We start from the raw sequence: 16,449 nt of genomic DNA on the forward strand, positions 1-16,449 counted from the left end.
GATTTCCCTGCAGCCAGATCTTTGCAGTTTCAAGATTATGGCTTTTTAAAAGTATAATTTTGATGAATTTTTATCTGTTCCCCAAATTAGAAACTCCCTTAATGATCGGAGAAAACATTTTCAAAGAGAAAGGGTAGACCTTTAGAGTAAAGCCCTGGAACAATGGCTTCTTAAGGAAATCTCAGGGCAGCAGGTCCTCAGCGGACTGGTGAGGGAAGAACCAAGCAAGATCAACTTTTCTGCAGCCTTCAGGCCCACCATCTTGCAGTTATTTCTTGGCTAGAAAATAAAGAATAAATGAAGGTTTGCTTAAAGTTGTTCATCTTCTGGCGGAAGATTCCAACTTGAGAGAAAGCATGGTCTTTTGTGGGGGGAAAGGGATCAGCTGAGCTTTATGTGTTATTGCTTTGGTGGGGGGAGGTGCTCAGGAGCTCTGGGTGGGGCAAGGCTGCTTCCTCTTCAGCATCAGAGGCTCCTGGCTGGGCAGGATGGCGCTGGCTCTGCGCAGGCCCGGGAGGTTGTTGTTCTTGGGATCGTGTGCCGGATGCTGCTGAGGGTGACCCGGGCGTTCTTGTTGATGGTGGTTCACACATAGGAGGTGGTTGGCTTTCGCTGGTCGGATCTCTGCTTCATGATGACCACCACAGCTTTGCCGAGGGCTGCTGGCTCCACGCCCACTGTCTTGCGGTGAATCAGCCCATTGTAGCAGAAGGAGTTGTGGGACTTCAGATTACTGGGTTTGGTGCTGTCGGTCCGCTTGTTCCTTTTGATTAAGAAGCTGGAGCAGTCGCCTGCAACCATCCATTGCAGATGTGCGGACGTGGCGACACCTCTTGTTGCAGCCGCGGGAGATGGAAAGAGACAAGCATGGTCTTGTTAAGTGGTTTTAAATGGTAGATGAGGGGAAATTTCTCTTTATAGAAGTATTTCCAGATAATAAATGAAGAGTGAGATATAGAACATCATCATTTTGCATTCCTAATTAATTAATGGATCTAAGCATTACCAGCGATGGCTACTAACACCATGAAAACTGAACCTGACACGATGCGCCTTCAAATGGAAAAACTCAGCACCAATTATGAAGTCGTCTTGACACTCCTCATGCCCCTGCCCCTCCACACAAATCAAACCTGAATCTGGTTGAGCCTCATCTAGATCAATTACCACCTTTCAGGAAATACAAAGCGTAGGAGACCGTGTTAGAAACACTGTGGGGCCATAATTGAAACTATCCAGATCTTATGGAACTCCAGGACAAAGGACCCAGTTCTTCAATAATTAATTGCAAGGAAAATCATCACATTTAGATCCTAAATCAAATAAATGGTAAAAAGAAAAAGGTAACATTCATAGGAATATTATAAATTTAAACACGGATGGGATATTTGACATTTTAAAAGTATTATTTAGGATTAATACTCTGCTTGAGCTTCTGAAATTATGGAGCTCACTCTCCAGATTAGAAAATGATAAAGAAGAAAGCCACCAAATAGAAGCATGGAAGGCTTTGCAGAAGAATTGATGTTTGATACGAGTCTTGACAGATGAAAGGGAGTTCCCTAGGTGGTGTCAGCTCATCTTCTATGAGATAAGATGGTTAGACTAGATCTACAAGAGAACCCATTTAGTCCTAGTAGATTCTGTGATTATAACCTGCCTGTAACCATTTTTTTCTTCTGTGTTGAAAGACCCCCATGGACTTCCTGTCGTCATCTCTTATATTGTTAGCTGAAGCAATCCAACTTAAGCTGTTGGTCTTGACTCTCCCAATTGTGTTTCAAGGCCAAAGATAATCCCATTAACCAGTCTCTAAACTTCTTAGGGAATGGTCTCTTGAGCTTGCAGATTTATCTCCATCCATCTAGTTCCCAAGGCATTTCACGTAGTAGCCTTAACTATACATTTGCTGGTAGTTATGTCCAGACTTGGTAAAAAAGCCCATTTGCTTATCAAAATGTGAGTGCCTGCAGTCAATACCCTCAGCCTTCCCAACTGCTCTCGTCTTCTCTCTCTTCCTATAGGGCATGCAGTTCAAGATACAGTATGCAGCTCTGGTCTTGAAGTTAACTAGTTCGTCCTGATACTCTGATTGAAATTTATGCCATGATGGCCCTTTCACCTATATGACATGAACCATCTGTTAGGGCAAAGCTTAAAACAGCAGTGTTCATTTGACAAGTATTGAGCTGTATCATGTCTCTACTCTGTTATGGAAAACTATGTTTGTTTTGTCTGCTTATTCTTTCATCTCAGTTTTTATGGATGTTTGCACTTTAAAAGAACAAATTCTGAAACTTTTGGAAAAGATAAGAATCTTTAAACTTGGTTGCTGTGTTTGCTGAGTGAATTTGCCTGGCCTGTGATGCAGAGTCAAACACATTATCTTCTTAGGGACCTGGCAAACATCTTATAGTGTGACCCAGAGTCTGGCAGAGGGCTGGGAATGCTAGGAGCTCTCCTAAATTCTTGCTGCTATAAACCAAAGGTACACTTCACTATGGGAAAAATATTGGGATGTTAGCTGTGATATATTGTATGTTTCCAGTGACTGCTGCAAAGCTCCTTGTACTAATTTAATTAGAATAATTTGCCTTAATAGGAAACTATAATTTTCTTTTTTTCCCAGTTAACCATATCAATTTGTACTTTGTTTTTACCCACCCAGATAGAATTTATTACTCCAAAGCCAATACCCCCAAAATTTTATTTTTGTGCTGACCATCATTATAGCTGAGAAATTACGCTAAAGAAATAGCTGAGACCTCCTCTTCTAGCTCTGGAACACTAGCCTGAATCAAACTAAACTTCTTACCTCAAACAACTAGAAGAGTTCGGAAAATCTGTCTGAAAACATCAGGGATCTACCCAGGCAGTGAGAACTTGAGAGGATAAGATCCTGGAGAAAAGGGAAGCATAGAAAGATGAGCCTGACACCTTCTCTTAGTCAGCTTGGGCTGCTATAACAAAATACATAGACTGGGTGCCTTAAACAGCCGACATTGATCTCTCACATTTATGGAGGTTGAAACTCCAAGATCAAGATGTTGGCATAATTGGCTCTCGGTGAGGGCCCTCTTCCTGGCTGACAGATGGCTGCCTTCTCACTGTGTCCTCACAAGGCAGAGAAAAGAATATCTGGCATCTCTTCTTCTTCTTATAAGAGCATTAAACCCATCGTGGAGTCTCCACCCTCATGACCAAATCTAAACCTAATTACCTCCCAAGACATTACTTCCTTATACCATTAAATCGGGCTTAGGGCTTTAACATGAATTTGGAGGGGACACGAACATTTCATCCATAACAGTATTACTATTTTCCTCAAGGCATTTATTTCTAAGAGCAGTGACTTAAAGGCTAAGAAGCTGAGCAAAACTTTGGCAATCTCAAGGAGGCCCTGTCATAGGCTTTTGGTTAGGACCTCTGAAAGCCTATACTAGCAGTAAGGGCAAATTACAAAAGGATCAACTGTCACAAAGATAAAACTTTGATTCAAACCAGATTAAGATGATCTGCCTCTATACTGTTTTACAAAAGCAAAAAGACAGTCTATGGAGAAAGATAGCATCATCTACAGTATCACATTAGTTCTACAAATTTTCATATACAATATGCAGCATTTAATCAAAATTTACGAAGCATACAAGGAGACAAGACCAAATGACCCAAAACCAAGAGAAGAAATAGATAATAGAAACTGACCCACGGGAAATTTAGTTATTACTGTTATCAGGTATAGACTTCAGAATAACCTCTGATTGATACATTCAGAGAGATAAAAGACAAAATGGAAAATTCCAACAGAGAATAGAAATGTATATATAAAAAAAGAATCAATTGGAAATTTTATAATTGACAAAAATAGAATTAAAATTAAGAATATATTAGATGAGTTCAAAGCAGATTAGACACAGATAAAGAGAGGATTGGTGAATTGGAAGATACATCAGAAGAAAATATCTAGACTGGAGCACAAAGAGACAAAAAGATGGAAAATATAGAAAGAGTATGTCATATTTTGGACATAGTGAAGATGTCTAGCATAATTGTAATTGAATTCCCAGAAGAGGACAGGAAGAGATAGAATAAAACAGAAGCAATATCTAAATAGATAAAGGCCAGGAATTTTCCAAAATTAATGAAAGACATAATTCCAAGATTCAAGAAGCCCTGCAGGACCCTAGGCTGTATAAATACAAAGAAAGTCACACCGAGACATGCTATAGTAAAACTACTGAAAACCAAAGAGTAAGAGATAATCTTAAAAGTAGCCAAGTAAAATGACAGGTTACCTTCTTTGGAGCTACCACAGCACTTACAGCTAACTTTTCAACAGAAACCATGAAAGCCAGAAGACAATGAAATAACATCTTTACAGCATTGAAAAGCCGATCCAGAATTCTATAACCAATAAAAATACTCACCAATAATGAAGTTCAGTTGAGGATATTTTTAAATAGACAAAATATGAGAGCATTTGTCACTAGCAAATATGCACTAAAAGATAAACTAAACAAAATTCTTTAGGCAGAAGGAAAATTATCACAGATGAACTTCAGAAATGCAGAAAGAAGTGAATGCAGAAACAACAGAGAGTGTAAATAAGTGAGTAAATCTAAATGGATAGTGACAAAAATAATGTCTTATAGGACTTTAAATACATATAGAAGGGATTTTTAGCAAAATATATGTAAGAATTAAAATGTCTGACAATAGAACAAAAAGTGGGAACTAATGAATAGAGTTAAGACATGTCAAGGTCCTTCCATTGTTCTAGAACTAGTAAAATTACTAATTTATTTTAGATTTTAATAAGTTAAAGATGCATGTTGTAATCTGTCTTAGTCCATTTGGGCTGTCATAACAAAATACCATAGACTGAGTGGCTTAAACAACAGAAATTTATTTCCTCACAGCTCTGGGGGTTAGAAGTCTGAGATCAGTGTTCTAGTCAGGCTCTAGTGAGGGCTGTCTTCCTGGCTTTCAGATGGTCTTACCATGTCATCGAGAGAGAGAGAGAGAGAGAGAGAGAGAGAGAGAGAGAGAGAGGGAGGGAGGGAGGGAGGGAGGGAGGGAGGGAGGGAGGGGGAGGGAGGGAGGGAGGGGGGGGAGGGAGGGAGGGGGGGGAGGGAGGGAGGGAGGGAGGGAGGGAGGGAGGGAGGGAGAGAGAGAGCTCTCTGGTGTCTCTTCTTATAAGGATACCAATCCTATTGGATCAGGCCCTACCTTTGGGAACTCACTTAACTTTAATTACTTCTATAAAGGCCCTGTCTCCAAATACAGTCATACTGAGTGGCTAGGGCTTCAATATATGAATTTGCAGGGGGACGGGACATGATTCAATCCATAACATAATCTCTAGGGTGTAGCCACTAAAGGAATGGTAAAAATATATAACTAATAAACTAATAATAGAAAGGAAATTACATGAAAATAATTTTTCCAAAAGAAGGTAAATAAGGTGAGATAAATAGAAAAAGATATAGAAACATTATAGATTTAAACCTAAATATATAAATAATTAAATTACATGTAAATGAACTAAACATTGCCATCAAACTACAAAAATTGTCAGACAGGATAAATAACCAGCTACATAGTGACACACACCTTAGGGCATAAAGATCAGAAAGGTAAAAAGTGCAAAGGTGGAAAAAAATATACCATTTAAACAATGACTAGAGAGATAGTTGGGAGACAGAAAGATGAATATTTCTAATGTGACCACACAAATTTGCCACTGTCAATGATAGTTAATGGAAAATGTATTTTTTTTACTTTTATTGAATCCAATTGACTGTTCCAGCATGTCTTTGAGGCAACTCGTTTTCTTAAAGCAGGGTCCCACTCTGTCTTATCCACTATGTCATCTATACTCAAATGGTCAAGTGCAGAGCCCTTCTTTCCAGCCTAGAAAATCAGACTGTTGAGTCAGTGATCTATGTGTAGGGAGGAAATTCTAAGCACTAGAAGCTTTCTTTCCATTCACCCCATGTTTGCTGAGTTTTGCCGGAAGTCAGGCTCAGAGTTGGGCAGTGCCTGTCCGAGTGGAGTTCATAACACCAGAGAGAGACAGACATGCAGCAAGGACACCAAATCTCTGAGTGTGCACTGTAGCAAAGACACAGGAGCCTGACGAGAGAGCGACCCACTCTTCCTGGAAAGTTTCTTTGTTCCTTCCTTATTCCCTTCCCCAAACATTTATTGAGCACTTACTATGTGCCAGGCTAGTTAACATTGCTTTTTTCTTTTTTCTGACCTAAGACCAATTTTCTTTCCAAAATACTTTGACATCTCAAACAAGAGGAAGGAAGGAAGGATGGAAGGAAGAAAGAAAGAAGAAAGATTTTTCTCCCCAGTCAGTGAACTTTGTGAAATACCTATAAAATTAGGAGCAAATGGGCAGATACAGCGGCAGGGTAGGAAAAGAAGAAAAGGAAACCAACCTTTTTAGAGCTCCCATTCCTTGTTATCTCATCGACTCTCATAATAACCTAACATGGGATGTATTGATGCACTCTAAAGACTGGAAATTAAGGCACAGAGAGGTTAAGTAACTTGACTTGAGGCCCCAGCTTAGGAATTGAGGAGCTGACCTGTAGATGCCAAGTTTTCTGACTCTTGATCCAGTGTTCTTCCTGGCATACCAGGCAGCTAAGAAGTAGGTGTCCTGGAGATCTTCTTCCATACCGATGGAGCCCTTGTGCTTGGGGGTGGCATTTGTGAAGCAACATGAGGGGACAGGGGCGAGGGGGGGGACACACATTTCAGGCTCTGCATTTGCTATACTGATGGATTAAAATGACCAGATATCCTGGATGAGGTTGGAGGCTGGTTGCCTCCTCCACCCCTGCTCACCCCTTGACCTCCCTATCTTTGGGACTTTGCACCAGCGCTGGCAGATGATAAGACTGAGCATGGGAAGGTGAGTGAAGGCCTTCGTCCTTGGGGGTGATCCTCTGGTCTCAGGGTCCTAGCATTTCTTTGACAGTTTCCGGATGCAAATCATTAGGAACTGAACTGGTCTGTGAGATAGCTCTGGTGCAAGGTACTCAGCTATTCAGCACTCACTGTCCCCTTGACCAACAGTGTGGCTTCAAGACTAGACAGGAAGAAAGAGAGCAGAAGTCCATTTGTTGGTGTCTTAGTCAGCTGAGGCTCCCATAACAAAATACCATAGACTGAGGGGCTCAAACAACAGAAATTTATTTTCTCAAAGTTCTGGAGGCTGGGTGACAGCATGATTGGGTTCTGGTGAGAGCTCTCTTTCTGGCTTGCACATGGCCACCTTCTCACTGTCCTCACATGGCAGAGGGAGCAAGCTCTCTGGTGTCTCTTCTGGTAAGGGCACTAATTCCATTATGAGGACCTCACCCTCTTGAGTTCATCTAACTCTAATTACACCCCCTAACCCCAACCCCACTTCCCCCAAACAGCCCATCTCCAAATACCATCACATTAGGAGCTAGGCCTTCAACAGCTGAATTTTGGTTGTTGGGGTGGAGGGGAGGGAGGTACAGACAACACAATTCAGTCCATAGTAGTTGGTCTTTTACCTTCAGGCAAATACCTTAATCTCTTACTAATATAATGGACGTATTATAATTCCAAAAGGGTAGCAAGTGAGAGCCCTGCCCTACTGTCTGTTCTTTTCCCTGTCTTTTCAGAGGCCCTTTGGCCGGTTGACAGCCACAGATCAGGAGAGACCAGTCTCCCGTACTGAGAAAAATGCTCTCGAACAGCCTCCATGCTGTTTCCCCAAGTAAGTTAAATGGGGGTATCAGAAGTCCTGGGTGGCACTGAGCATGAGTCTAGACACCTGGACACCTAAGGAAGGTGGCTGCTGCTTTGGTCTGAAGGTCAAGTCATTAAGTTGCTTTGGTATGTTTTATATCTTTCCAAATTAACTTTTAAAACCTCCAGTGTTTGAACCTTGTGGGCTCAACTTCTGAAAACTGAGATGCTATGGAGGCTATTGCCCCATTTTCCCTTGGACGGACTTCGCTCAGTCTCCCTGCTCCCGCCCCACTCCCTTCTATCCTCAGGAGACCTCAGCTACTAGATCTTTCTTTCTGGGAGCCAGGCACCCATTCTCTGGTAAGACAACCTGTGTGCTCTAGGCACAGGCAGGGCTCCAAGTAGAGGCTCAGATGCTCCAGCCAGGCCCTGCCTAGGGAACTGGGTCTGCCTCTCAGGTCTGAGTGGGGGTGTTCCAATAGGCTGAAGATTCCTAGTGCTGGACGCGTGACTGCTGTTGACCAGCCTGGACCTAGAATTCTCCCTTCACTGAACTGCAGTCCTGGCTTCTGATTGGTGATGCTACCACCCCATGTCCTGGTGCCCTTGAACCATTGCCAACTCTTTATGGCTTCCCAGGCTACACCTCTGCACACACACCCCTCTCCTTAGGACATGAGCAACTGTTCGGGTCTTCCTGGGACCTGCATCCTCCCTCCCCACCCTGGAGGGGTGCTCCTGTGACCACACCTGCCAGGTGGCTTGGGAGGAGGCTGGGGAAGCCTCCAGGGAGGGCAAGCTGGGTGGGACAAAGCTGGTAGGGTGTGGAATGCTCTGTTGTGGCCTAGAAACAAGGTTTTACAAAATTGCCCTATAATGCATGCTCTCCCAGTCCCTGAAGCTTTGGGATGGGATGATGAATTCACACACCGCTTAGTAATGAAAACCAGCACTTCTGGTTTGCACTACTCAGCTTTGACAAAGTGGCACCAAAACAGTTGGATCAAGCTGACTCATATCAGGACGTCGGAACCTCCTGGGACAAAAACAAAGACTTCATGTGTGTTCTATTATTTAACCTTCACAACCACCTTGTGGGCACAGAGTGCTGTCCCTGAAAACCAAGGCTCAGACAGGTTAGGTAACTTGGCCATGGTCACACAGAGCTGCTGAGGTCAAGACCCAAGGGGCGCTCAGGCTGTCCTGTGCTCCTCCTATTGCTCCACACTGTGCGGACTCAGGGTAGGGGTGGGGAACTGACATTTGCAAAGATATTTAGTTACTTTATCTTTGAAAAAACACATCACTCTACAACTCTTCAAGTGTGACTGTTTCACAACTTTGCAGACTTTGACAAATGCAGAAACACAGGACAAAGGGCCATAGTGGGAGCGCCCTGGCAGGGTAACAAACCAGCAAATTGGGAGGTAGTGGTTCTCACCCTGCCTCGAACCCTGGAGCTGCCATGACCCCCACCCCAGATGTTGAGACACTGAATGGATGCCCACTAGAGCTGTGCCACACACATGACTGGGTAGCTGGTATGTACACCTTGGACTTCGCCAAAGTGACCATGCATCCCAAGGGATACCTTTGCTCTAAACAGTAACTTCTGAGACCCAGTGCTCTGTCCTGAAGGGGTGGTACCCAGCTTCAAAGGATCCAGGAGAGGGTCTCCTGGTTGCTACCCCTCCTAGGACAGAGCAGAAATTTCCACTCTGCGGCCTCTGACTCACCCTTCCTTCTTCGACCACCCAATGCCCTTTTTTTATGCCCCCCCTTTTTCTGCAGAAAGGGCCCCAAATCCCAGGCCCTCTGACTTCTGGCAGCCACCTCTAACCAGCCACCACTCCCAGCTTCCCAGTTGCTCCAGCATCAGGCGTGGGGCCAGCTTCTCTGGCAGCAGCCGGCCTGATGAGACAGAGGCCTGGGGATGGTGGCTGGGCCCGATTGAAGTCCCCTGTTCCCTTGTACAAAGGCAGCATAATTAATCAGGCAGTAATGAATTCAGGTGCCACCAGCTTGTCACCTCGAGAAAGAGGCTATCTGAGAGGGCTGGAATTCAAAAAAGGGAATCAGGTCACCATTAGGATTTTTCAGTATTAAATGTTAATATTAAGTGGAAAATTTATTGGAATTTGAGTAAAATTTGGTCTGTCAACCTTCAGGAACCCTGCCTCTCTTTCTCAGTGGGCTCTCAGAGCAGGGGCACACAGGGTGGGTGGGACCCTGGCTGTCTCTGACCCTCACCAAGGCTTTCTCGGCTCAAGATGGCTCTCCCCATGTGTACCTGTTACTCAGCATCCTCTGAGATGGGACCATGGGAGGGGGAAGGCAAGGCTCCCCAGGGCTCTGCCTCCAGTGGCTAAGGCCATGGACTGGTGACACAAATGCCGTAGAGAGGGCATGGGTGTTGGGTGGGGGTGCCGGGTGCTGTGGCTGGATCCTGAACACACTGGCTACACTCAGCTCAGCTTCCAGGAGCAGCCAGCCCGGGAGTGCAGCTAGGACCATCAGCAAAGCATGGACACTGTAGGCAGGCTGACCCGAGTTCGAATCCCAGTCTTGCTAGGGCCCTGCTGGGAGGTTTGAAGCAAGTCGTGGAACCTGGTATTGGCAACTGTAAGTAGTGGTGTTAAACAAAGGTGTGACATGGGCCACTTTGCTGAGGACTTGCACACAGTAGGCACTCAGCTGGGAAAGGCTCTGGCAAGTGAAGCCCAGAGAACCCTGTACCCTGGGCTGAGTCCGTGGCTGGGACCAGCGCACTAGTGCTGCACAGCTTTGGGGAGGAAGTCCCAGCTGGTTGTGAAAAGACCCCTGAGGCAGTGCTGTGGGGCCTGAGGTGCAGTGTGTCCCAGGGTCCCCAGACTTCAAGGGGCTCCTGTCAATGGTACTAGCTTATGTCACTGCCAGCTTCAGGATCAGCGATCCCCAAAGGCCATGGGAATACTGAGAAGGCTTCACAGAAGGGGCGATATTTGATCCCTTCTAAAGGAATGTGTCGGAGCCCAAAGCTGCTGTGTCCACCTACAAAGGGAATGGGTGGCTTGAGATCCCGCATGTCCAGAGCTCCTGCTCTGTGCTCAAGCAGGGAAGCAAATGATTTCAAAAGAAACTATTCATTTTTTTTAATGGGCTAAGAATATAAACAGGCAATTCACAAAAGAGGCGTGGGAGATGGATTGTAAATTTATTACAAAAAAAAAGGTGCCAATCCTGTCCAATCTTAAGAGAAACGCAAATTAAATGAGATAATATTTGTCACCCATCAAATGGGCAAAAATTTACAAGTCTGATCGTAGCAGGTACTAACGAGGCCACCAGGGCACTGCTCTCAGATGCGGCTGGACCACACGTTGGTGCGCCTGCTTTGGAGGGCCTGGCGGTGTCGTTTAGAACCAGAAATGTGCAAGCCCTGCAGCCCAGCAAGTCCTTCTGCCTTACCTACCCTCCAGAAACATCTGTGTGCCCAGAGAATCATCTCAGCAGCCTTTGTAGTAGCAGAAACTTAATAGATTGAGGCACCTTCACAGCATGGAGTTTTAAACAGCAATTTTTAACAACTGAATTGGACATATGGGCATGCAAATAGATTTCTAAGATGTATTGTTCAGTAAAAAAAAATCTATGGAACAATATATGTATAGTTTACATTTAAAATATCAACAAAACTCATAAAAGCAATGAATACTACCTAGTTTTAATGGAGTCCCATGTATGTTGCAAAAGCATAGAAAAAAGTCAGATAAAGTATATACAGATTCAGTGGTTACTTTTTGTAAGGTTGAGGAGTAGCCATGGATTGGGATCTAGGTGTCCAGGGGGACTTGAGACTTCTCTGTAATGCTAAAGGTTTGGGGGAAGAAATGGTTCATGTACCCCATTATAGAGGTTAATTTATAAAAGAGGTTTGGCTGGGGAAGCAGACAGTACATCTAGGGGCTCTTGGCATAATACAAAGTGAAAAGCTGAGAGAACGGCTAAGAAGGAATGGAGGTGAGCATACTATGAGCAAACACCCCCTGGGGCTTGCTGAGGGGCGAAAAGGGAGGAAGAGAGTGACAAAGCCAGGGCGCCCACACATAGAAGGTACGCCAGGAAGGGAAGGTGAAGAGCCAGGGCTGGTCACTGCCTTGACCTGGCTGACTTCTCGGCAGGCTGGGAACATGACACACAGAGACGCTTTTCCTAATGCTTAAATTTCCAGCTGTGACAACCAAGGTTCTTCCCCACACCCCTCCTTTCCTCTTTTTAAACTGGAGATCTGTTTATCCTGCTGCTCAGACAGCAAGTCTTGATTATTTTTGCAGAAGGACTCAGAATTAAAAATCAGTGCTCCTGTTGCCGACTTCTCTGAAGGCATTATGTAGAGGAAGCAGACTCTGGTTCTGGGTACACCTTTGTGTCCAGGGCCGCCCAGCAGAGTAGGAGCCCTGCCCCTTCCCGTGGCCATGTAGCTGGGGAACCTGCCTCTGCTGGGTCACATTCAGGGGCCCTCAGCTGCAGGTCCTCAGGCTTATGGGGGGCGGGATGGTGGTGATGGTGGTGGAGTGCCATGATTGCAGCCGCCTGGCCAACCTTCAGCCCTGGTCTCAGCATCCCTGCACAGAGCTAGGCCAGTCAATTGTGCAAGAAAGAGTAAAACCACACTTACCTCCAAGCTCCATGGTATGTGGTTTTTGCAGTCCAATCTGATTTCATCTCCCAGCTCAGCTGCATGGCCAGTGCAAACTCAGGTTTGCCATCAGGGTTGCCGGGAACTAAGCATATTAAAACATGCAGAGCCCTCAGCTCCATGAATGGCAGCCAGCAAGTGATGGTGGTGGTTGATAATAATGAAGCTAATAATACCCGTACATCTCCTCCTGTCTTTTCAAGACCTTTATCAGAACAGCAAACCTTTATGTACTATGAATGTGGTTTCTGACGGTACGTAGAATAATTTGGTCTAGTGTAATGTATAAGAAAAGCTCTATTGTAATTCAGTGACTCTCTTCCCATGTTGGGTTTCAGAAGTCGGAGTTTTCTTGTTTCAGAAGTCTTTATGAAGGTATGAAGTTTGAGAGATTCCAGTGAGCCTGGATTGAGAAGGGCCAGTAAAGGAATTGCTTCCGGCCCTCTGAGACACAGGTGTTGGGAGAAATGGTAGCTTCTCTGCCATGTTGGTTGGTCTAGTCGGGAGCTTGCCTGGATGGCGGGGCATCCATTCCCCACGGAAAGGCCAGGACCATGAAGATGTGAGAGGCACTTGCCTGGGGGCAAAATTTAAGGAGGCACCGAAAAACTTAGTAATCAAGATAAATATTTGAATGCAATTTTTAAAAAATAAGAATTAATGCAAAAAAAAAAAAATCTATGATGACTAAAACATCACAACTTTATACCCTCGCTTGCAGGCCCATCTTACTGACCTGCTCAGCAGCTCTCAGGCTCCTGACACCCCCCTTCCTGGGCTTTCTTGGGGAGGCCGACATCAGCCCAAGTCTAGCGGAAGGGAACTAGGAGGTGAGCTCTGTGGATTTGCCTTCCATCAGCATGGGGAGGAGCTAAGAAACCTTACTTGGCAACTCTCTTTTGAGTATGTATATGATTTTTTAAAAATTTCGGTGGTGACCTGTTGAGAAAATGAGAAATTTAAACAAAATAAAATATGAAAACCAGGGATAGGAACGTGAGAGTTTACAGTAGAAAAGCAGATTTGAAAACTGTTTTGAGAAAGCCTTTCACTTTCTATTGTCTGATCTTTCAGAAAATACTCAAGTGTTTGCACAACCAAGAACAATTTTTCAGTTTTAAGTGCCTTCCCTTTCCCCAACAATACTGCTGTCATAAATACAGGTTAAGTATATAGCACATCTGCCCCTCTAGGATCTGAGCGTTCTGTATACTTGGCTTGAAAGCTCAGCGGATTTGGTCTCAGGCACGCACTCATCTCAATCCCTCCATCCCTGGCCGATGGGGCTGGATTGCCAGTCAGGGAGGACACTTTCACCCAGGAAAAGACAGGAAAATGACTAGAAGGTGTTGGTTCAATGAGACAATCCATTAGTTGGTTGAACACCCTCCCGTAAGAAAAAAAAAAAGCAAAACACAAAACTATTTCTGAAATTTGGAAGTTATGTGACTAATAAACGAATACTTTATTTGTTGCAATAAAATATATTTAAATCAAACTAAATGAATGGTAATGTAACCATATACATTTATTCAGCCACTCTTCTACATATTTTTAAAAAATTAATCTGAGACTATTTAGACATAAGGTAAGCTGTTTGCGGCCAATTATTTGTGGTGTGTGTCTAAACACACTGCTGAGGGGCCCCAGTTCTGTAAGTGAGGACAGTGGAGGGCTGGGTCCAGGAGAGGTGGAGGAAACCTGGGGAGGAGTAGGACCCCCACTTCCAAAAGAAACGGTAGTGGAGGCCGGCGGGTGGGTTTTGTTTCAAGTTTTCAGACAAACACTGCTTTTGAGAAATGGCTTCTGTAATTTCTTCTATTAATGATATTCTTTAAATTATTACTAAAAATGCCACATAAGTGACTGAGAAGGTAGAATCCTTTTTGTCCTTCCCTTTATGTATGGACTTCACTTTAGAATCACTATTTTCAGTACCTCAGTTTTTGTTGTTTTGCCAGAAAGTAACTTTTCTGTTCAACAGTATATTAATGCAGAATAGAAATAAAGATGCTTGAAAAAATTCTTTCAAGCACAAAAGGAGATGGTTTTCAACAGATAATTTTACATATTTACATATTTTACCTTAAGCATTTTGTAGTCTCTGCCTACTGGTGAATGGATCAGATTTTTACACTTTTTCAAAATGAGCCAGTTTGGCTTCTAAGCCACTGCAAAGGACGGAAATGAATTCTAACTTTTTTTCACTTCATTTTCGCATCTTCACATTTCCTTATTTCACATGGTTTAAAATAAAATGCCTGCAGCATTATTTTTCCTTTCTCAAGAGCAAAGTGAATGTGACTTTTCGGAGGGGTCACAGGATGCCCCGGAGGCCTGTGGGTGTTGTTGGACTGCTGCCTGCTTTCAGCTTGACTGAAGGGCTTGTCAGAGTTTTCATCTCCTAAGAAACGAGCCCCCGGTGCTGGCCAGAAGCAGGAGAAGGCAGCAGTATGAGTCCCACGCTGGTTCTTTCCCACTGACATCAAATCCTGAGGTTTTAAAATTAATCCCACACAAAGACAGCCCTTCATTGTGGTGCCTGTTTGAAATTAGACGAGCAATAATGACCTTTCTAAGATGTCTTGTTGTTAAGATAGCCCCCTGTTGAAACTGAGAGGCTGCCGGACGGGGTGGGGGTGGGGAGCCCAGAATGGGTGAGACACCCCAGCAGCCCCGTCAAGGTGACTGCCTGGCCTAGCCCCAGGGTGTTGCTGGGCAGCAGGAAGTGGCCGTTAGCCCAGATGGCCAGGCTGCCTCGGGCCTCTGTGACCTGGAGGCACTGTGGCTTCCCAGGTCTGAGCTGCTGACTCTCCCCAGCTAAGAAACAGGCTTCACCTCCAGTTAAACAGATTCCTTGAGCTCTAAGCAGTATTTTTGTTAAAGGGAACTGGAGACGGGGAAGGGACTAAAACTGAACATTAGCAAAGACAGCAGTCATCCCTCCGAGGAAGAGAAGCCCCCAAGGGGCAGAGAATGAGAGCCAGGTGGTCTCCCACGGAACCCCCATGAACCTCCGTGAATCTTGCTCATTCTGCACAGTGAGTTCTCTTCCCCACAGCACAGTGGCTTCCACAGCAAACTGCCTTGCCCAGAACGTGGTGGTGTTGGGGGCAGCATAGCAGGCCAGCCCCGGCTCCAGCAGTGGACTCTGCCTTCTGACTCTGTGGCAGCACAGCTGCCTGTCTGCTGGACACTGGACACTCATCCATGGCCTCTGCAGCACCTTATGGGCTTCTCACACGGCAACTAAGAAAACATTTCTCAGGGAGAATGAACATTAATAGCCACGTCCCTGTGCATTAATAGCAACTAAGGACTACTTAGAGTTTATGTGGTTTGCATGTGACCTTCTTACCAGGCTAGAGCAGAATAACAATTTAGTTATTTTCGATAACTGCTATGCTTCTAAATAATTAGATATTGTAATCATTTCCATCAGTGGCTCCATTCGAAGCCCGTTTCAGTTAAAATGGTCATTGTGCCACCGCGGCCTGCATGCAGGGGCCCGGTCTTTAGAAACAGAAAGTGGATGTCAAGCGTCTATTATTTGTGCTGCAAACCACAAGCTGCTGCTGTATATTCCTGGTTGTCTTGTGTGGAGAAGGATTCTGTGGTATTGGATTTTGAGTTCCAAGCGTAGTGTCCTCTGCAAAGGTGCTAGCTCCCTCAAGTTGCTTCTTTTAACCCTGGGCTGTGGTTTTGAAGAGAAGAGGCACATGAAGGCAGTCTGAGTATTTTGTAAACAACCAAAGCTGATTTATCAAAAGAGCATTTATTTACTTATTTTTTTTATAGCGTAATGGTCTCTGACAAACTCCTTTCTTTATGCTGGGTGCTGGAGAGTGTGCTGGGTCTGGTCTTGCATTCGGAAAGTTAGAATGACGCCTCCTTCTCTGTTTTAATATATTTCACCTCTCTGAGGCAGACAGATCAGAAGCTCACAAGGAAAACCGATGCCCTTTCCCGCAGCGAAATTAACCAGAATCACGTGGAAAACAATCCAAGCCTTGTAGGAAAGGGGAGCCATT

The 16,449-nt window shown here is 44.6% G+C and overlaps 1 pseudogene; it reads right to left on the reverse strand.

Annotated features, from left to right (window-relative positions):
* Positions 1–424: 424 nt before the first annotated feature.
* Positions 425–12,410, reverse strand: LOC109453137 (large ribosomal subunit protein eL28 pseudogene; annotated as a pseudogene).
* Positions 12,411–16,449: the final 4,039 nt, after the last annotated feature.

Source organism: Rhinolophus sinicus, chromosome 8 (genome assembly GCF_057876585.1).
Source record: "Rhinolophus sinicus isolate RSI-liver-muscle chromosome 8, RSI-T2T, whole genome shotgun sequence".
NCBI lineage: Eukaryota > Metazoa > Chordata > Mammalia > Chiroptera > Rhinolophidae > Rhinolophus > Rhinolophus sinicus.